Source organism: Heterodontus francisci, chromosome 16, assembly GCF_036365525.1.
Source record: "Heterodontus francisci isolate sHetFra1 chromosome 16, sHetFra1.hap1, whole genome shotgun sequence".
Lineage (NCBI taxonomy): Eukaryota > Metazoa > Chordata > Chondrichthyes > Heterodontiformes > Heterodontidae > Heterodontus > Heterodontus francisci.
Window position 1 is genome coordinate 97,807,659 of NC_090386.1, and position 23,302 is coordinate 97,830,960.

Here is a 23,302-nt window from a genome sequence, read left to right on the forward strand (position 1 = left end):
TGATTGTGGTACTAACTATGTACGTTTTGTCACCATGGCCGGAATTTTACGCCACCCCAACAAGCCGGTGGGTGGTGGAGTAAAATTGAGCAGGAAGCTCTGGGAGGCTTTCCCGACCCGCTCCCGCCTCTGCTTCCCTTTATGTAGGGCGGGGGGGGGGGGTGCGGAAACGGCCTGCCCGCTCCAAGCCAATCAAGGCCCGCCTCCACGTGGCTTTTACGCGTGGCAAGCAGGCATCCTGGAGCTGGGAAAAGCCGCCTGGGAAATAAGGCGGGACTTCCTCCCTCAAGTGGGTGGAGGTCCCAGCTCAGACTGGGGACCCGTAAAATGTGGGTAGGATCCCCGGTGGCCGTCTCCCGTCTACCCAACGTGAAATCCCGGCCCATGGGTTGGGAGTGAATCATAAGTGTTGATGTGGCTTCAACAGGTTGTGAGAGAGTTGGAGATTCAAAAGGATTTTGTGTAATCAGAACATCACCCCAGCATCTGTTACCAAGTTTTACATCACTAATTTCAGTCAATGGTACAAAATTAGTTATTTTTTTAAGGAATATTCCACGATAATGTTCATCATGTGGGAAGGGAGATATTTTAGCCTATTAAAGATTTATAATATCTGTGTGCGTATCAGACCTGATTGAGACCTTGGGGAGGAATAGGGTAGAAGACCTAATTGTGACCTGAGTCAGACCATGCCCCTGTGCTATAACCCTCATTGTGAGCAGTAAACATTGCAGTCAATCCCCAAAGACCATTGGCTGACTGCTCAGCCATGGGAACAAGAATGTGTAAGTACCAACAGAATGTCGTCTCACACAATTCAGTAAGATAACCGTTATGTTGAGTGCTGTGACTAAAGCAGTAGATGGGAGATGTCTATGAATGTTGTTTATATGAACTTCCAGAAGGTTGATAGTGTTCCACATAAGAGACTGTTAGCTAACATTAAAACTCATGGAATTTGAAGGAAAAACTATTGGCCTAGTTAGCAGGTTGGATAGATGATAGTATCCCTACTGTGTCTTCTGGGTATGTACTTGAATTGACTAGTGGTGTCCCACAAAGATCTGTGCAGGGGCCTTAAAAATTCACTATATTTATCAATGACTTGGGCGGCGCAGTGGTTAGCACCACAGCCTCACAGCTCCAGCGACCCGGGTTCAGTTCTGGGTACTGCCTGTACGGAGTTTGCAAGTTCTCTCTGTGACCGCGTGGGTTTCCTCCCACAGCCAAAGACTTGCAGGTTGATAGGTAAATTGACCATGGTAAATTTCCCCCAGCGTAGGTAGGTGGTAGGAGAATTGAGGGAAGGTGGGGATGTGGTAGGGGACATGGGATTAATGTAGGATTAGTATAAATGGGTGGTTGATGGTCAGCACAGACTCGGTGGGCCGAAGGGCCTGTTTCAGTGCTGTATCTCAAAAAAAAACCAGTGGGGCGTTATATATCCATGTTTGCCAATGTGGTATGGTAAGTAATGTAGTCAGGAGCATAAAGTTATAAAATGACATTGATAGATTAAGTGGACAAAACTGCAGCAGTTGGATTTCAATATAGGTAAGTGTGAGGTCATCAATTTTGGACCAAAAAAAGGATAGATCAGAGTATTATTTAAGTGGTGAAAAGCTAGCAACAGTGAAGGTCCAAAGCGATTTAAGGGTCCATGTACACAGATCACTAAAATGTAGTAAGTCAGGTACAAAAAGTAATCAAAAAGGTAAATGGAATGTTAGCCTTTAAAACTCAAGGGCTAGAATATTAAGGAGAGAAAGTTTTGGTACAGCTGTACAAAGCCCAGGTGCTACAACATGTGTGGAGTACTGTGTACTGTTCTGGGCATTCCATCTTGGGAAATAATAGCTTTGGGAGCAATGCAATGCAGGTTCACCAGAATGTTGGAGCTCCAAGGGTTAGATTACGAATAGAGAATTCATAAACTCGGCTTGTATTCCTAGAATAAAGGTTAAAAAGTGATTTGAGGTTTTTAGGACTTTGAAGAAATTAGTAGGGTAAAAGAACGATTTCCGATATTGTGTGTGTGTGGGGGGGGGGGGGGGGGGTGGGGGGGGTGGTGTCTTGGACAAGGGGACATCAGAGTCAACTTCTCTCCTGAGTGGGCTAATAAGAAATAGGAGCAGGAATAGACCATCGGTCCTTTTGGAGCCTGCTCTGCCATTCAATAAGATCATGACTGATCTGAAATTAGGAAACACCATGCAAAAGGTGGTAGAAGTGTGGAACTCACCCACAAAAAGCAGTAGATGCTAGGTTGCTTAATCATTTTTAATCTGAGATTTAGATTTTTGCTTGCCAAGTATATTACGGGATATGGAGTAAAGGCAGGTGGATGGAGTTAGGATACAAATCAGTCATGGTCTCATTGAATGGTGGAACAGGTTCGAGGGGCTGAATGGCTTCCTCCTTTCCATATGATACTTTTTATAGGGAGTTTAAATGACTATATAAACCTGCTTAAACTTCATGTTTGAAGTTTGACATCAGAACATTTGAAGAAATCTAGGTGAAGGGCAAAGGCACCATAGTAAAGAACATGGGCAAAATTAAAGAGAGAAGGACCAGGTCAGTCGAACAGTAATAAATGATGCCTGGCTGGTTTTAAAAGCTTGAAGGTTGTATGAGGAAGGATAGGACTGAACGAAGCTAAGTAGTTCCATGATTTTGAACTCCTGGGAAAGTATTAAGAAGAAACAGTGTGATGAGTTGTGTTCAGTGAGAAGGTGTGAAAGAAGGTGAATGTGTAGAATGATACACTAGTACTTGAACAGGATCAAAAGAGAAGCAATCGCCATAGTCATTTTGATTTAAAATAGTCAAAGGGAGACAAATTATTGGCCTGAAAAAGAAAGACCTGGTTAGGAAATTAGCTGAGTGACAGGAGACTGAGAGCAGGGATAATGGGCAGGATATGATTTAGTGTCTCAAGATCTGTGTTGGGGCCTCAACAATTCACCATATTTATTAATGACTTAGACGGTGGGATAGAAAGCCACCGAATCAAATTTGCTTACACCACAAAGCTAGGCAGCATTGTAAGCAGTGTAGATGGAAGCACACAATTACTAAGCTATTAATAGATTTAGTGAATGGGTAAAACTGGCAAATAGGACCTCACAATCGCCTACAATGAAATCTAAGTTGGATAGAACAGAGTACTTTCTATATGGTGAAACACTAGAAATAGTCGAGGCCCAAAGAGACTTGGAGGAGGGGGGTAGAATTCCAGGGAATACAACTCTAGTTTTGTAATCTCTCCTCATAATTTAACCCTTGGAGTCCAGGTATCATTCTGGTAAATCTGCACTGCACTCCTTCCATGGCCAATATGTTTGTTCTAAAGTGTGGTTCACTTGAGAGGTACACAGATCATTAAAATGTCATGAGCAGGTACAGAAAATAATCAAAAAGGCTAATGGAATGCTGGCCTTTATATCCAGAGGATTAGAATACAAGGGGGTAGAGGCTTTACTTCAGCTATACAAAGTCTTGATCAGACCACAGCTGGAATACTGTGATTTGATCGTTTTTCGAGATATGAAGGGAACTAGACCGGGTGGTTAGCGAGAAATTATTTTTGTTGGTTGGGGAGTCTAGGACAAGGAAGCATAGTCTAAACATTAGAGGCAGATCTTTCAGGAATGAAGTTAGGAAACACTTCTACATGTAACAGAATTTCGGAATGCTCATCAGCTAAATGGTGTGTGATCAATTAATTAAATCTGAGATTGGTTAATAAAAATTTTTAAAAATTTATCAATGTATTAGATATGGGACAAAGGTGGGTATATGGAATTAGGAAGACCTGAAGAAACCGCCTTTTGAAGAATTGAAGAAAATTTTCATTGCCCCATGGAATGTCAGGCAGGCAGGATGGAAATCAAGATTGAGCAATTCAGCCATTGCATTATAAAATATTTCCACTTGTGGGTGAGACCAAATCTTAGGGGCCATAAAGTCACTGATAAATCCAATAGGGAATTCAGGAAAAACTTCTTTACCTAGACAGTGGTGAGATTGTGGAACTCACTACTACGTGGTGCAGTTGAGGTGAATAGCATAGATGCATTTAAGGGAAAGCTGGATAGATGAGGGAGAAAGGATTAGAAGGATATGCTGATAGGGTGAGATGAAGAGAAGTTTTAAGGAGGCTTATATGGAGCATAAACACCGGCATGGATCTGTTGGGCCGATGAGACTATTTCTGTGCTGTAAAGGGAATAAAGTTTGTGTGTGAGAAAGAGATCTGAGGGACGCTGGTGAATTTAGAGTGGAATGGCATGAAGAGGATGGATTGGGTTGGAGTGGAGGAGATGAAGAGCGGAAAGGAGTGCTCCAGGGGTCTCTTGAGTAATAGGAAAAGCCCAGGTAGAGCAATTGGAGAAGGCAGCCAGAAGCACAGGTCAGATTGGCAAGTTTGTGAATATTGAACCCTGGACTGATCAATATAGCCCCAACATTATTGTGTCCCTTCATTTGTTTGGATTACAGGAACCTGTAATCTGACAGCAGTCAACTTTCTGGCAAGATGAAGTGTATTCCCACAAACAGAGTGACGCAGTGTTTGGTTTTGTGGTTAAGTTTTCTGAACTCCTCTATGCTGCACTGTTAATGCAACATGGGAAAGATACAAACTCTATGAACAAAAATATTACTTTCATCCTGATGGTTGAAGTGAGCTGGGTGGATTTTCTCCTCTGTTTGTTCTTTGCAATCTGTCATGTGCTAATTCCAAAATTTAAAACAAACCTAAATGAAGCAAAATAGTTAAATTACTTCACCCTTCGTACGGATTTTCCACAGAGACCCATGCCAGATACCTCGAATCTCATTTGCTTTACGTTGATGCTGACATTCCAACATTGCTTAGTTGTTAGTTTTCTTTCTCTCTTGGCCCCTCCTGAGGGTGTTGCCTCCTGCTCTTTCCTATTCCTGGGATACTGAGGCCAACTGTAATATGGCTAAAACAAAAGCAAAGTACCGCAGATGCTGGAAATCTTTAACATAGTTAAGATGAACTAGGTTATTACAGACCAAGAACCCAACCTTGGGGAGCTTCAAAAGAACAAATTAACAAGGAGCAGGAGTAGGCCACACAGTCCCTTGAGCCTGCTCTGCCATTGTGAGATCATGGTTGATATGTTACCTCAACTCCACTTTCTCACCCTATCCCATATTCCTTGATTCCTTTACTGTCCAAATCTCTATCAATCTTAGTCTTGAATATGATCATCCACAGCCCTCTAGGGTAAAGAATTCCAAAGATTTACAACCCTCCGAGTGAAGAAATTTCTCCTCATCTCAGTCCTAAATGGCCAACTCTTATCCTGGTTTGCATGGCTCAGTATCGGAAAGAGTGTGTAGTTAGCTACTGAGTTGTCAGCGGAATAGCTTCCAAGTTAACTTAGTTTTTGAAGTGAATATTTAGTTTGGGAAAAGTCCCATAATCAGCTTCTGAACACTTTGTATACCGCCTGTCACTGTCATTTAAGTGACTCTGTTTTTAGCTATGTTGGAAACGGGTGTGAAGTTGCAGGAATTATTCCTCAGCCCACTTAGTTTCCATTTAAAACACACACCCATCATTTAATTACTTACCCAAAGAGGTTTTAACAGCTCATTAGACACAAATGAAGGTAATGTGGCCCATCCTAGTTCATCCATCCAAGTAACCTCCTCCCATCCCAGCATCTGGTTGTCTTAAATGATTGCAAGACGTATCTCCAGTACCCTTTCCAGAACCGCATTCCCTGTGGTTTTTGCTCTTTTTGAATTACTTCCTGACATCAGTGTTAAATTTATTCATCACCAGTTATACCTGTGCTGCCTGCTCAATCGGAATTAGTGTTCCTGATTTACCTTTTCCCTATTTAATATTTTATGCCCCTGAGGTTCCCCTCTTTGTGGAGTTGTATGGTGAGGAACTGTAGGTATTATTTGAAAGGCTTGAGTCAAATTATGAGGATAAGTTAGAATCATAGAATCTTACAGCACTGAAGGAGGCCATTAGGTGCATTATGTCCATGCTGATTCTGAAAAAATGTCAAATTTAGTCCCATACGTCAACTTTCGTTCTCTCCCCCCCCCCCCCCCCCCCCCCCCCCCCCATAATGCTGCAAATTAGTCACCTTCGACTAGATGTCTATTAAAAGGTCCTATGGCATCTGCTTCCACCACCAGGTGGCGTGTTCCAATCTTAACCCTCAGTGTGAAGAAATTCCTCACCTAATTCTTTTGCCAATTATGTTAAATTTCTTCTGGTTACCAACTCACTCAACCGAGGAAATAGTTTCTTGCTACTTGCTTTATCAAAACCCCTTAACTTGGAATAACCGTATTGGGTCTCCCATTAATCTCCTCTGCTCTAAGAACAATCATAGCATCTCCAATCTCTCCATGTAACTGTAGTGCCTCGTGCCTGGTATCATCCTGGTCAACTTCCTCCGCACCCTCTCCATGGCCTTGACATCCATCTGAAAGTGTGATGCCCAGAATTGTACACAATACTCCAGCTGAGACCTAACCAGTGATTTGTAAAGGTTTGCACTCCCTTGAGTTTAGAAGGTTGAGGACTGATGTAATTGAGGTGTTCAAAATGTTAAAGGGATTTGAGTAGGTAAATAGAGAGAAACTATTTCCTCTGGAGTGGGAATCCAGTACAGGGGGCACAATCTTAATATTAGAGCTAGACCATTCAGGGACAAAATCGGGAAGCACTTCTTCACACGAAGAGTAGTGAAAACCTGTAACACTCTCCCCCAAAAGATTGGAGGTCAATGGGAGCTTTTAAGACCAGTGATGGATAAATTTTGTTAGGAAAGATGTCAACGGATATGAAGCAAAGATGGGTACATGCAGTTGAGTTACAGATCAGCCATGATCACATTGAATGATGGAACAGTCTTAAGGTGGGGTGATTGGCTTTCTCCTGCTCCTATGAGAAGTGGCTCGGAAGGCTGACTGGGAGTTTCTTGAGTTATACCAGTCTACTTCTGTGATGTGAATCTCCTGACTTCTGATCATGTATCCTGAGTTAATATTTTCCCAGTCACTAAGGTTGAGTGGAGGGCTCCTGTCTTTTTTTGGAAAAAGATTTTCTTGATAAAAGTTGAGAACACTGGACATCTACTTTCAAACAATGCTGTAAATCCAGTTAATATACCTGATATGAAGTGCGAGTAATGTGCAGTTAAGCTGCCAGATTTTAGAATAAAAGCTTCGGACAGCTGTGTGAATAACATTTAATCTTCAGAGAAAAGAAAGAACTTGCATTTCTACTGCATTTTGCACAGCCAAAGGGCACCCCAAAGTATTTCACTACCAATTGAAACACTTTTTGAAACATAGTCACTGTTGTAATGTAGGGAATGCAGCAGCCAGTATGTGCACAGCAAGCTCCCACAGACAGCATTGTTAAAGGATAATGTTGACAAGATGGTGAAAGGAATCGACAGTAGATAGAGAATCTATTTCCTCTGCTGGGGGAAATCCAGAACAACAGGGCATAATCTTAAAATTTATAGCTAGGCCATTTAGGAAGCACTTGTACTGCATACAAGGTAGTTGAAAACTGGATCATTTTCGCCCCCAAAAGGCTGCTTGGATGCAACAACAACTTAATGTCTTTAACATAACAAAACGCCCCAAGGCACGTCACAGGAGTATTGTAAAGCAAAATTAGACAACGAACACATAAGGTGATATTAGGACAGATGGCCAAAAGCTTGGCCAAAGAGGTGGGTTTTAGCAAGGAGAGAGAGGTGGGGTTTTAAGGAGGAAAGAGGTTTAGAGAGGGAGTTCCAAAGCTTAGGACCTAGGTAGTTGAAGGCACGGCCACTGGAGCAATTAAAACCGGGGATGCTCCAGGCCAGAATTAGATGGATGCAAATATCTTGGAGGGTTGTGGGGCTGGAGGAAATTAGAGATAGGGAGGGGCGAAACCATGGAGGGATTTGAAAACAAGGATGAGAATTTTAAAATGAAGGGATTGCTTGACTGGCAGCCAATGTAGGTCAGCGAGTACAGGGGTGATAGATGAGCACGACTTGGTGTGAGTAAGGACTTAGACAGCAGAGTTTTGGATGACCAAGAGGGTAGTACGTGGGAGACCAGCCAGGAGTGCAATGGAATAGTCAAGTCTAGAGGTAAAAAAGGCATGAATGAGCATTTCAGCAGCAGATAAGCTAAGGCAGGGTGAATTTGGGTGATGTTATGGAGGTAAAAATAGACAGTCCTAGTGATGGTGTGGATATGTGGTGGGAAGCTTAGCTTGGGGTCAAATATGACATCAAATCTCAGTCTGTTGCCAGGGAGAAGGATGGAGTTGGTAGCTGGAGAATGGCATTTGGACCAGGGACTGAAGACAATGGCTTTAGTCTTCCCAATATTTAATTGGAGTCATTGGACAAATGGATTAATTAAGGAAATCCAGCACCGATTTGTTAAGGGCAAATAATGTTTAACTAATTTGAGTTTTTTGATGAGGTAACAATGTTTGATGAGGGTAATGCAGTTGATGTGATGCGCAAGGACTTCCAAAAAGCTTTTGCTAAAGTGCCACAGTACAGGTTTATCAGCAAATTTAAAGCCCATGGAATAAAGGGATGTTGGCAGCATGGATACAAAGTTGGTTGAGTGACGGGAAACAGACGGCAGTGGTGGACAGTTGTTTTTCAGACTGGAGGATGGTATACAGTGGGGTTCCTAAGGGATCGGTTTTAGGACTTCTGCTTTTCCTGATGTATATTAATGACCTAGACTTGGGTATACAGGGCACAATTTCAAAATTTACAGATAGCACAAAACATGGAAGTATTGTGAACTGTAAGGAGAATAGTGATAGACTTCAAGAGGACAGTGGTGGAATGGACAGACACATGGCAGATGAAATTTAATGAGAAGAAGTGTGAAGTGATACATTTTGGTTGGAAGAATGAGGAAGTGCATAAATTGTTGAAGGTGGCAGGGCAGGTTGAGAAAGCGGTTAAAGAAGGCATATGGGATCCTGGGCTTTATAAAAAGAGGCGTAGAGTATAAAAGCAAGGAAGTTATGGTGAACCTTTATAAAACACTGGTTTGGCCTCAACTGGAGTATCATATCCAATTCTGGGCACCACACTTTAGGAAGGATGTGAAGACATTAAAGAGGGTACAGAAAAGATTTGAGAGAAAAGTTCCAGGGATGAGCGATTTAAGTTACAATAATCAATTGGAGAACCTGGGGTTGTTCTGTTTGTAGAAGAGAAGGTTGAGAGGAGATTTGATAGAGGTGTTCAAAATCATGAGGGGCCGAGACAGAGTAGAGGGGGAGAAACTGTTCTCATTGGCAGAAGGGTCGCGAACCAGATTTAAGGTGATTGGCAGAAGAACCAAAGGTGACATGAGGAAAAACGTTTTTTTTTTTACAGATCGAGTGGTTAGGGTCTGGAATGAACTGCCTGAGATGCAGAGAGTGGCACAGACATGATGGGCTGATTGGCGGCCTCCTTTGCTGTAACCATCCGATGAAATTTCTGCTTATCCAGTAATGGATGTTGGATAAGCAGTCTGGCATTTAGAGACAGTGGAGGATTCGGGAGTGATGGTGGTGAGGTAGAGCTGAGTGTCAGCAGCATGCACATGAAAGCTAAACCTTCTTTCGGCTGGGTAAATTGAAGCTGTCAAGACAGATCAATAGATTTTTGTTGGGTAAGGAGTATGGGCCAAAGGTGCATAAATGGAGTTGAGATACAGATCAGCCACAATCTAATTGAATGGGAGAACAGGTTTGAGGGACTAACTGGCCTCCTCCTGTTCCTATGTTCCTGGGACACTGGGGTGACCTCCCCTGCTGCTCTTCAAAATAGTGCCCATGGGATCTTTTGTATTCAGCTGAGAGGACAGAGGGTCTCTGTTGAACATCTCATCTGAAAGACAACACCACCAACAGTGCAGCACTCCCTCAGTAGTGCAACTGGGACTGTCGGTGTGGATTATGCACCCAAGTCCATGGAGTGGACCTTGAACACATGATGTTCTAACTCACAGGCAAGAGAGCTACCCACTAAGCCAAGGATAACACCTTGGTTTCACTCAAGTGTAGCCATTGTGGAATTTTCCTGAAGGCATTCTGTATATTTAGTGTGATCAGTAGCAGCATTGTTTGTCCACCAATAAATCTCAGTAATCTTAAGGTGGTACAAAGTTATTTAATTCCATTTTTAACAAAGAAGTCAATATACAGAGGGTGGCGTTTCAAATGTTTAATTGGAGCAAGTGTAGGACTTAAGCAAAATGAGACCATGCAATAACAGAAATTAATTCACTCCATTATCATTCCAGCCAGAAATAAAATTGGGAAATGCACGACCACTCAGACAACAACACTTGTATTTATGTAACACCTATCATGCTGTAAAATGACCCAAAGTATTTCACAGGAGTTATCAAACTAAATTAACACCAAATCATAAAAAGAGATATTAGGACAGGTGACCAAATGCTTGGTCAAAGAAGTAGGTTTTAAGGAGTGTCTTAAAGGAGCAGAGAGAGGCAGAGAGTTTTAGGGAGGGACTTCCAGAGCTAAGGGCCCAGGCAGCTGAAGGTGTGGCCACCAATGGTGGGGCAAAGGAAATAAGGGATGTGCAAGAGGAAGTTGGAGGAGTCCAGAGATCTCAGAGCTGAAAGGCTGGAGGAGGTTACAAAGGTAGGGAGGGTGAGGCCATGAAGAACACCAGGATGAGAATTTGAAATTCGAGGCAGGGCTGGACAGGGAGCCAATGTAGGTCAGGGTGATGGGTGAATGGGACTTGGTGTGAGTCAGGAAACAGGCAGCAGAGTTAAGCATGAGATGACGTTTACAGAGATTGGATGGTAGAAGGCTGACCAGGCGAACTTTGGAATAGTCAGGTCTGGAGGTAGCCAAGGCCTGGATGAGGGTTTCAGCAGTAGATGAGCTGAAGCAGGGGCGGAGAAGGGCAATGTTACACATGTGGAAATCGCGCGGCCTTGAGGATGGAGAGGATATTAGGTGGAAGCTCAGTGCAGGGTCAAGTAGAAAGTAGAGTTTGTGAACAGTTTGGCTCAGCCTCAGACAATGACCAAGGAGGCAGATGGAGTTGGTAGCTAGGGAACAGAGTTGTGGCAGCTAACTAAGGCAATGGCTTTGGTCTTCCCAATATTGAATCAAATTGCTGCTGCTACAGTACTGGATGTCAGAAAAACAGTGTGACAAATCGGGCACGTGGCTCAGCTTCTGACTTGAGAAACTCTGAACCACTGTGCAATTTTTCTCATGGGATTGTTGGCTGCATGGTCCAGTATGAATCACTGTCATACAATTATAGCACCGAATAGATTAGTAGAGCTAAACTACACATTAGTGCAGTCAGCGGTGTCTTACAATGAATATGTGGTGTCAGTGTTGTAGGGGATTGCCACTTTATATGCTGTGTACTCTGTTAGTGTTGTCCTGTGCACTAACCCTGCCTACGTGGCTAATCAGGAATCCAGATGTGACTAATTACATTTTTAGAAAATAAAATGAGTAACGGGCACCTTCGTTGGTCATGTGGTCTTGATACTCATTCACACAGTTTTTGCATGTGAACTTTTAACCTTTTTGTGCATTTGTTGGTAACATAAAATGAAAAGTAGATTGTGCGAGTGTGTTTGTTAATCGTTGTGACTGCTTTACTCCCTTGGTTATTGTTTGTTATCTGTTAAAATGTGTAAGGGGTAAAAATGCTGGACTTCATCATAGAAACATCAACAATATTGTATGAACAAAGGAGTTGTCACATGGTCAGCTCAACCAATCGGAATAACCCCTATAGGACAGTGCAAGAAATCTCAACCAATAACCAGCCGTTCCAACAGGGCAAAGGCCAAGTAGGTGCAACAGCAGGACAGGCAATGCAATAAGGACTCTGCTTGCATATAGGGTAAATGCCAGTATGGATCTGTTGGGCCGAATGGCCTATTTTCATCTTCTAATTAATATATGCTTCTCTACCTGAGAGATGGGAAAACACTGCATATCCATTCTTACCGTGCACATGGCTTCACTGGGACTGAAATGTTATTTTATCAAAGATAGAGGATAGTGTGGGCCACTTATTGTAAGGAGCTGAGTACAAGAAGAAGCTGATTTGTAATCTTTCTCCCACCCCAGCCCATCAACAGTCCTGTCTACACAACATGGTGAAAGAATTCCTATAAAACAAAATGGGGGAGGGGAATCCGAACTTCATTCCCTCCAAAACAAATCAAATTAAACCTGAATTGCATTGATTATACAGCACAGAAACGGGCCATTTGGCCCAACTGGTTGCTGCTGGTATTTATGCTCCAAATGGGCCTCCTCCCACCCCTCTTCATCTCCCTCTCTCACCATATCCTTCTATTTGTTTCTCCCACATGTGTTTATTTAGCTTCCCCCTAAATGCATCTATACTATTCACCTTGATCATTCCCTGTGGTATTGAGTTCCACATTCTCACGCACCCACCCCCCCCCCCCCCACCCCCGGGTAAAGAAATTGCTCCTGAATTCCCAATTGAATTTACTAGTGACTATCTTATAATTATGACTCCGAGTTCTGGTCTCACCACAAGTGGAAACACCTTCTCAACGTCTACCCTATCAAACCCTTCAGTAATTTTAACCTATCGCTGATTGGTTTGCTGGTCCTGTTCTGCAGTGCAGGGGTGTGGGGCACACTGTCCTGCAGGACATGCTGTTGCTGCGATTGTTCTGTAGAAACTGAGATGTTCAGCACAGCTAGACTTTCCACATTCCCTCAGCTATGTTCTTCTAATCAGTAAGACCATGAATTGACAGCGATTTAATGCATGTGAAGTCTGTATAATCCAGACTTCTATGTTACAAATTCACTAAAAGTTCTTTCGGATTGGCTGTCCAGGGCTCTGTTGTCTGCACAGAATGGGTTTTTTGGTGTCAGCTGTTGTTCAGTTGGTAGTCTCGTATCAAATTAAAGACACACTTCTCTCTCCATCTTCTGCTGCAGGTTTCCCTGTGTTCCAAGCCACATGCCCAGATCAAACTGTTCTGTACCCTGAAACTATGATGAGAGTCTGAATTTTTTGATAGTGTTCAAATAGTAGCGGATCTAGTTAGCAGATGATCTCATTAGCTGAATTTACATTGGTTTTCTGTATGTAATCTGGTTGGTTCAATGGTGAGTCTGTTGCACCAGTTAACTAGCCTGTCGAAATGGACTGTGCGTGTAGATTGTCGCTCTATCCAGTAAGGAAGGCGCATTTATAACAAACCACTTCAACCTTTAATTGGATTTATGAATGAAGTATTGTTTGATTTGTCTGGGAAGCAATCTCATGAAACATTTGATCTTGTATGGAAAGGCAACTATTAAAAGGTCCCAGACATATTTGTTATGCCGTTATAGAGATTGACAAACGGGTTTGTAAAAGAGTCGGGGGTTCTTTCAAGCGCTGTCTGAATTCATGGAGAGGTGCTTGGGAATAAGGGAGGAATAAAGCATCAAGCTGCTGCTCAAAAAGAAGCTGTATTTGTAGAACAGTGATCTGACCTTCATTATAACATCACAACAATTCATCGATTGAACAGATATTTGAACTAAAGTAGGCACTGTGTTTAACTGACCTTTAGTCCTAATAGTTTTCCCAGTATCTTTTCCCTAGTGATTGTGAATTAAGTTCCTCCCTCCCTTTGACCTCTTGATTTTGAAGTATTCTTGTTCTTATTTTTAGTGTGCTCTACAGTGAAGATGGACACAATATCTCTTCAGAGCTTCCGTCATTTCCTTGTTCCCCATTATTAATTCCCCAGTCTCACCTTCTAAGGGTCCAACACTCACCTTTATTTACTCTTTTCCTTTTTAAATACTTGTAGAAACTTTTACCATCTGTTATATTTCCAGCTAGCTTTCTCACATACTCTAAGTTCTCCCTCATTTTTGTAGTTACTCTGCTGGTTTTTAAAATCTGTCCAATCTTCTGACCTACCACTACTCTTCGCAGAATTGTATGCTTTTTCTTTCAATTTGATACTATCCTTAACTTCCTTAGTTAGCTACGGATGGTGGATCCTTCTCATAGTCTTTCTTTCTCACTGGAATATATCTTTTCTGAGAGTTATGGAATATCTCCTTAAATATCTGCCACTGCTTCTCTACTGTCCAATCTTTTAATTTATTTTCCCAGTTTCCTTTAGCCAACTATATCTTCATACCCTTGTATTGTCTTTGAGTTTAAGGCACTAGTCTTAAATTCATGCTTCTCATCCTCAAACTGAATGTGAAATTCATCATGTTATGATCACTGTTGCCTAGAGGCTCCTTTACTATGAGGTCATTAATTATTCCTGTCTCATTGTACATTACCAGGTCTAAAATAACCTGCTCCCTGGTTGGCACTAGAACTTAGTGCTCTAACAAATTGTCCCACTTATAAGCCTTTATTTATAGAAACACATTACAAACATGTATCTTCAAACCCAACAACCACAGTTTCAGTCTGCTCCTATTTACAGGAGCACAAGTGAATCCCAGTTAATGCCCAGCACCCAAACACGATTAAATACTCAGTTACTGTACAATTAACACTGTGGAGTCCCATAGGCTCAACGTTGGGGTAAATGTTACTTATAAATGATTTTGTGGATGACATTACATTTACAACTGTGGCTACACTTCAAAAGAAGTACTAAATTGACTTTAAAGTGCTTTGGGACATCCTGAGGTTGTGAAAGGTGCTATATAAATGTATTTCTTTACATGCAGTGCTTACTAGTCTGTCCAAAGCAACTTGGTAAATGGACAGAGCTGTTAGCTGGAAATGAACATGGATAAGTGTAGTCGGGGTATTGAGAGAATGTGGAGTAGAAATTAAGCTGATCACTGGAGGTAGTAGAATGGAAGAGATCGGGATCTTGGTGTCTTAAGTTAGGATGTGACTTGTAAGTAAAAATTGATTATGAATGTATACTTGGCCTTGGGAGAGGCAGCATCTGGAGCACTGTTTGATTTTAGTCCCTATATTAGAGGAAAGATGTCGATTTACTAAAGAGAGATTCCAGGGAGGGCGACGAACCTGATTCCTAAATCTGGACAGCTGGAGAAAGATTTCATTCGTGGAGAACAGGATTGTGATCCCTATATATAACGTGTTTGGGAGTTTCCTGTCGGCAATGCAGTGTGTGTGTCTGGAAGCTTGTATTAAATGCTTTGTGTTTGGAAGTTGAGTATACCCAGTTTTGTGAAGCGGTTCTGTGTTTGGGAATGCAGTGTTTGTCCCTCTGCTCACACCCAGCTTCCAGCAAGGCGGAAATAAATCCTCTTTCCTAATTTTGGGCGCGTAGCTTTGATTGACAGTGAAATGGGCCAATGGATAACCAGGTCCCTGAGTCGCTGCCCAATCAAAACCTGGAGCCGTGGCTTGGTTTGTCTCAATTTGGAGCTGGGCGGTGGCTCTGAGGCAAGTTGGAGAGAGAGTGGCGAGCAGCGATACACGGAGAGATTGTTACACTGTGTCTGTTAGTGTTGTACTGTCATTCAGTGAGTATTACAGTGTGATACTGTGGTTATTACACTGATTCATCCAGTCTTATTGCACTGTGATACTGGGGTGTCAGTCACAGTGTAACCCTTGCTCCGAGGCTGTCACCCTAATCCTGGCTTTTTGCGTTGTGGTTTTGCAATGGTAATATGGTTCAGCCTGTATTGTGACTACCTGGAGTCGTCCCATTGGTGTGTGTTTCTGGGGCCAGTTCTTTACTGCGATGATTTGTGAGCTGCCCACTATCTGGGCGAGGAGACCCGAGCTGTTCCTCTTCTCTAGAAGGTGATCAGTGGGGTGTTCCTTTCCCACCCAGTTTTTGTCCTGTACTTAAAGCCTATCGAGGTTTTAAAAAAAAAAAATCTGATGTGCTGTTGGAAAATCCTGAAATGTGAGGGCATTTTGCTGTTTTCTAGTTACGGGGTTTGCTGGAGAGCAGGTTGTGACTTGAAGCAAGTAGCATCTGCAGGGAGGGACTGAGTGCGCGCTGTACTATCCCGTGTCTCAGGCAGAATTACCTGGAGCTTCTGCAAAATGGCTTGTTTCTAAAGTGAAGGTTATATTTTCTCAAATGGATTGTGTGTTTGATTTAAATATGAATTGTGTTCTGGGGAATGCTGTCCGGGAGCAGGAAAAACCCCTTTTATAAAAATTAAACTTGCGTTCTTTGTCTAGTGACATAACCACTCCCTGATCAACACCACTGTCTACTGGCTGGAACTCATCCAGAGCTTGCAGCCCATGTGTAACTCCACCCTTACCCCAACCTCAACATACTGATTTCCTAAATCCTTAACCTTGTCTTCCAATTTCTCCATGACCTCATTCCAGTATCTCCCTGTAATGTCTTGTGGTTCTCCGAGCTGCTTAAATAATTGCACTTTCGACACATTCTGGAGCTTGCATCTTGTTTTCTCACATGTCTCCATTTGTGGCAGAATTGTACAGTGTATTTCAGTACACAGGTTGTAGTGCAGTAGTAAGCGATGTGGGGATGTATATACATACGCTTGAACAATGTAGTTCCTAAGTCATTTTGGATAATGCAACAATATAACATCCCTCATTTGTTTAAAAAAAATTAGCAATGCCTTTTATTTGCATAACTTTTACAAACATTTTTTCTTTTGGCTAAATTAAAAATTTACAATCAATGTTTACAATTAAACCTGTAATTCTGAACACATTGTTCACTGTCATTCCGGTGATAAGATGTGTCTCCATCTCGTGGAGTTGGTTGTCGCCATTCCTGTCTGTGCTGAGTTGGCGTGCTGTACTGGCAGTGTTGTACGTGTTGCTCCTGGTGTTGTAGAAGCTGTGCTCGATTTTGGTGATGTTGCTGATGACCTTCTCTGTTTTACCGGTTTTGATATAGGCCGAATATGGACTCTGTTCCTTCTTGTCCGCTTACCAGTTTCACTCTCGATGATGTATTGTCTTGGAGTCTGAACTTCACTAAACTTACTGGGTTCCAGGTTTTCTGGATTGGGTCACAGAAGCAGCACAGGAGGAGGCCATTTTATCCATTGTGTCTGTGCTGACTCTTCGAAAGAGCAATTTACCCAGTGCCACTGCTCCCCTTGGCCCTGCATATTCTTGCTTTTCAGTTAACAATCCACTTCCCTCTTGAATGCCTTGATGAACTTGCCTGCACCACACTCTCAGGCAGTGCATTCCAGATCTTAACCACACTTGTTTTTTAAAAAAATTATTCATTCATGGAATGTGGGTGTCACTGGCCAGGCCAGCATTTATTGCCCATCCCTAATTGCACTTGAGAAGGTGGTGGTGAGCTGCCTTCTTGAACTGCTACAGTCCATGTGGGGTAGGTACACCCACAGTGCTGTTAGGAAGGGGTTTCCAGGATTTTGACCCAGCGACAGTGAAGGAATGGCCATATAGTTCCAAGTCAGGATGGTGTGTGACTTGGAGAGGAACTTGCAGGTGGTGTTCCCATGCATTTGCTGCCCTTGACCTTCTAGTTGGTAGAGAGTCGCGGATTTGGAAGGTGTATGTCGCAGTTGCTTCTTTTGCCAATTACCTTAAATCTGTGCGCTCTCGTTCTCAATCTTCCACCAATGGGAACAGTTTTCCCGATCTACTCTGTCCAGACCCCTGATGATTTTGAACGCCTATCAAATCTCCTCTTAATCTTCTCTTCAAGAAGAACAGTCCCAACTTCTCTAATCTATCCATGTAACTGAAGTTCCTCATTCTTGTGAATCTTTTCTGTACTCTGTCTGATGCTTCACATCTTTCCTCAAGTGTGATGTTTAGTTTAGTTTAGAGATACAGCACTGAAACAGGCCCTTCGGCCCACCGAGTTTGTGCCGACCATCAACCACCCATTTATACTAATCCTACACTAATCCCATATTCCTACCACATCCCCACCTGTCCCTATATATTTCCCTACCACCTACCTATACTAGGGGCAATTTATAATGGCCAATTAACCTATCAACCTGCAAGTCTTTAGCATGTGGGAGGAAACCGGAGCACCCGGAGGAAACCCACGCAAACACAGGGAGAACTTGCAAACTCCGCACAGGCAGTACCCAGAATCGAACCCGGGTCCCTGGAGCTGTGAGGCTGCGGTGCTAGCCACTGTGCCGCCCATGTCCAGTTCTGGGCACAATGCTCCAGTTGAGGCTAAACCAGTGTTCTATACATGTTTAACATAACTTCCTTGCCTTTGTTCTATGCCCCTATTAATAAAGCCCAGGATACTGTATGCTTTATTAACCCCTCTCAACCTGTCCTGCCACCTTCAATGATTTATGCACATATACCCCTAGGTCCCTCTGCTTCTGCACCCCCTTTAGAATTGTACCCTTTATATTGTCTCTCCATGTTCTTCCTACCAAAATGAATCACTTCACACTTCTCTACATTTAAATTTTATCTGCCGTGTCCGCCCATTTTGCCAACCTGTCTCTATCCTTTTGAAGTTCTGCATTATCCTCCTTGCAGTTCACTATGTTTCCAAGTTTCGCATCATCTGCAAATTTTGAAATTGTGCCCTCTACACCAAGGTCCAGGTCATTAGTATATATCAGATCTTGTACATGCACAATTTGTCCCCTCAACAACTCTGGCAATGATTTGGCATGTTTGTTGAAGTGCTGACTTCTTTCTACTTGTGCATCAGTGATTTGTCATCTTACATCCTCCAAATTACCATGAGGAAGTATCTTGCTTGGTAAAGTTGTCTTGTATTTTCTGCCATTCAGTAGCTCTGCTGATGATTTCATGTTGGCCTTGAAAAGTGTAGTGTGGAGTGACAAGGCAAGGTTTGGGTCTTTCTTTGTCTCTCAGCATTTTATGAGGGTTGTGTTGACCGTCTGCACGAGCCTTTCTATAAAACTGTGCACCCTTGGGTAATGTGATGAGGTTATGATGTGAATCAAACTGTTAAGGCAAATGAATGTGTGGCTGAAGAGCTGGTGTAGGCGGGAGGGCTTCAGCTACTTGGATCATTGGGATCTCTTCTGGTGCAGAGGTGACTTGTACAAGAAGGGCGGGTTGCATCTAAACTGGAGGGGGACCAATAGCCTTGCGGGGAGGTTTGCTAGTACTACTCAGGAGGGTTTAAACTAGCCTTGCAGGGGGGTGGGACCCAAAGTAGTAGTCTCTCCGATGAGATAGTTGAGGCAAATGTAGAGGTTAAAGCAAGAAAGTCCAATAGGCAGGCCGGGCAGGAGCAGGACAGGGAAAGTGGAAGGTCTGGTAGGCTAAACTGCATTGACTTTAACGCAAGAAGCCTTACAGGTAAGGCAGATGAACTCAGAGCATGGATTGGTACATGGGATTGTGATATTATAGCTATTACGGAAACGTGGTTGAGGGATGGGCAGGACTGGCAGCTCAATGTTCCGGGGTACTGATCCTTCCGGCGTGACAGAGGTGGAGGTAAGAGAGGAGGGGGAGTTGCACTATTGATTAGGGAGGACATCACAGCAGTACTTAGAGAGGATATTCCGAGGGGAATGTCCAGCGAGGCCATGTGGGTAGAACTTAGAAATAAGAAAGGGTGATGACTTTGATGGGATTATACTATAGGGGACCCCAATAGTCAGAGGGAAGTGGGGGAGCATGCATATATGTAGGGAAATCACAGGTGTAGGAATTAATAGGTTGTAATTGTAGGTGATTTTAACTTCCCCAATATTGACTAGGACTGCCTTAGTGCTAAGGGATCAGATGGGGAAGAATTTAAGTGTGTCCAGGATAGTTCTCTGAAGCAGTATGTGGATGGCCCTACTAGAGAAGGGGCTACACTCGACCTCTTTAAGAAATGAGGCTGGGCAGGTGGTTGATATGTCAGTGGGGGAGCACTTTGGGACCAGTGACCATAACTCTATTAGCTTCAAGATAGTTATGGAAAAGGATAGGACTGGTCCTCAGGTTGAAGTCCTAAATTGGGAGAAGGCTAATTACAACGGCATCAGACAGGAACTCTCAAAAGTTGAATGGGAGAGGCTGTTTACAGGTAAAGGGACGTCTGGCAAGTGGGAGGCTTTTACAAGTGAGATAGGAAGAGTTCAGCGCTGGCATGTTCCTGTTTAGATGGAAGGGCAAGGCTGGCAAGTTTAGGGAACCTTGGTTGATGAGGGATATTGAGGGTCTGGTCAGGACAAAGAAGGAGGCATATGTCAGGTATAGGCAGCTGGGATCGAGCGAGTCCCTCGAGGAGTATAGGGGATGTAGGAGTACACTTAAGGAAATTAGGAGGGTGAAAAGGGGCCATGAGATTTCCCTGGCAGATAAGATAAAGGAGAATCCTAAAAGATTCTATAAGTATATTAAGAGTTAAAAGGGTAGCTAGGGAGAGTAGGTCCCCTTAAGGATCAGTGTGGCAATCTATGTGTGGAGCCACGGGAAATGGGCGAGAACTTAAATGAATATTTCTCGTCCGTATTTACCGTGGAGAAGGTCATGGAAGCTAGTGAGTTCAAGGGAGGGAACACCGCTATCCTGGAGCATATCAACATTACAAAGGAGGAGGTGTTGGAGGTTTTGAAGCGCATTAAGGTGGATAAATCCCCAGGGCCTGACCAGGTGTATCCTAGGATGCTATGGGAAACAAGGGAGGAGATTGCTGGGGCCCTGGCAGAGATTTTTGTATCATCGTTAACCACGGGTGAGGTACCGGAAGACTGGAGGATTGCTAATGTTATGCCTTTATTTAAGAAGGGCAGCAGGAATAAGCCAGGGAACTACAGGCCGGTGAGCCTTACATCAGTGGTGGAAAAGTTATTGGAAGGGATTCTGAGAGACAGGATTTATATGCTTCTGGAAAGGCATGGTCTGATTAGGGATAGTCAGCATAGCTCTGTGCGTGGGAAATCATGCCTGTCGAATTTGATTGAGTTTTTCGAGGAGGTGACCAAGAGGATTGATGAGGGCAGGGCAATGGGCGTTGTCTACATGGACTTTAGCAAGGCCTTTGACAAGGTCCCACATGGTAGGCTGGTCCAGAAGGTTTGAACACATGGGATCCAGGGTGAGCTAGCAAATTGGATACAAAATTGGCTTGGTGATGGGAGGCAGAGGGTGGTAGTGGAGGTTTGTTTTTCAGATTGGAGGCCGGTGACAAGTGGTGTGCCGCAGGGATCAGTGCTGGGGGCCCTCTGTTTGTCATATATATTAATGTCTTGGATGTAACAACTACCGTGGAATCTCCCTGCTCAGCATAGTGGGGAAGGTCTTCGCTCGAGTCGCTTTAAACAGGCTCCAGGAGCTGGCCGAGCATGTCTACCCTGAGGCACAGTGTGGCTTTCGAGCAGAGAGATCCACCATTGACATGCTGTTCTCCCTTCGCCAGCTACAGGAGCAATGCCATGAACAACAGATGCCCCTCTACGTTGCTTTCATTGATCTCACCAAAGCCTTTGACCTCGTCAGCAGACGTGGTCTCTTCAGACTACTAGCAAAGATCGGATGTCCACCAAAGCTAATAAGTATCATCACCTCATTCCATGACGATATGAAAGGCACAATTCAGCATAGCAGCACCTCATCAGACCCCTTTCCTATCCTGAGTGGCGTGAAACAGGGCTGTGTTCTCAGACCCCTTTCCAATCCTGAGTGGCGTGAAACAGGGCTGTGTTCTCGCACCCACACTGTTCGGGACCATCTTCTCCCTGCTGCTCTCACATGCATTCATGTCTTCAGAAGAAGGAATTTTCCTCCCACACAAGATCAGGGGGCAGGTTGTTCAACCTTGCCCGTCTGAGAGCGAAGACCAAAGTACGGAAAGTCCTCATCAGGGAACTCCTCTTTGCTGACGATGCTGCATTACCATCTCATACAGAAGAGTGTCTGCAGAGACTCATCGACAGGATTGCGGCTGCCTGCAACGAATTTGGCTTATCCATCAGCCTCAAGAAAACGAACATCATGGGACAGGACGTCAGAAATGCTCCATCCATCAATATCGGCGACCACGCTCTGGAAGTGGTTCAAGACTTCACCTACCTAGGCTCAACTATCACCAGTAACCTGTCTCTTGATGCAGAAATCAACAAGCGCATGGGAAAGGCTTCCACTGCTATGTCCAGACTGGCCAAGAGAGTGTGGGAAAATGGCACACTGACACAGAACACAAAAGTCCGAGTGTATCAAGCCTGTGTCCTCAGTACCTTGCTGTACGGCAGCGAGGCCTGGACAACGTATGCCAGCCAAGAGCGACGTCTCAATTCATTCCATCTTCGCTGCCTCCAGAGAATCCTTGGCATCAGGTGGCAGGACCGTATCTCCAACACAGAAGTCCTCGAGGCGGCCAACATCCCCAGCATATACACCCTACTGAGCCAGCGGTGCTTGAGATGGCTTGGCCATGTTTGCCGCATGGAAGATGGCAGGATCCGCAAGGACACATTGTACAGCGAGCTCGTCACTGGTATCAGACCCACCGGCCGTCCATGTCTCCGCTTTAAAGACGTCTGCAAATGCAACATGAAGTCCTGTGACACTGATCACAAGTCGCGGGAGTCAGTTGCCAGCGATCGCCAGAGCTGGCGGGCAGCCATAAAGGCGGGGCGAAAGAGTGGCAAGTCGAAGAGACTTAGCAGTTGGCAGGAAAAAAGACAGAAGCACAAGGGGAGAGCCAACTGTGTAACAGCCCTGACAACCAATTTTATCTGTAGCACCTGTGGAAGAGTCTGTCACTCTAGAATTGGCCTTTATAGCCACTACAGGCGCTGCTTCTCAAACCACTAACCACCTCCAGGCGCTTACCCATTGTGTCTCGAGACAAGGAGGACAAAGAGAGAGAGATATGAATGTAAAGGGCATGATTAGTAAGTTTGCAGATGACACCAAAATTGGAGGTTTAGTGGACAGTGAAGAAGGTTGTCTAAGGTTACAACAGGGTATTGATCAACTGGGAAAGTAGGCAAGGGAGTGGCAAATGGAATTTAACGCAGACAAGTGTGAAGTGATGCATTTTGGGAAGTTAAACCAGGGCAGGACATATACAGTGAAAGGCAGGGCCCTGGGGAGTGTTCTTGAGCAGAGAGACCTTGGGGTGCAAGTACAGAGTTCCCTGAAAGTGGCAACACAGGTAGACAGGGTGGTGATGAAGGCGTATGGCACGCTTGCCTTTAGCGGCCGAGGCATTGAGTATAAGAATTGGGATGTCATGTGACAGTTGTACATAACGTTGGTTAGGCCGCATTTGGAGTACTGTGTGCAGTTCTGGTCGCCGCACTACAGGAAAGATGTGATTAAGTTAGAGAGGGTGCAGA

General features: G+C 43.9%; 1 protein-coding gene across 6 annotated transcripts in view; it reads left to right on the top strand.

Moving 5' to 3' along the window:
* The window catches only part of LOC137378399 (copine-1-like), a 106,880-nt gene that overhangs the window by 43,790 nt on the left and 39,788 nt on the right, over positions 1-23,302 (top strand). The window contains exon 1 of one of the 6 annotated variants that reach the window (XM_068048692.1): positions 15,456-15,550. The exons of the other annotated variants lie outside the window; for them this stretch is intronic. The gene's annotated coding sequence lies outside the window, so the exon portion shown is untranslated. Of the gene's footprint in view, positions 1-15,455; positions 15,551-23,302 lie in introns of those variants that run through there. 6 annotated transcript variants of the gene reach the window in all.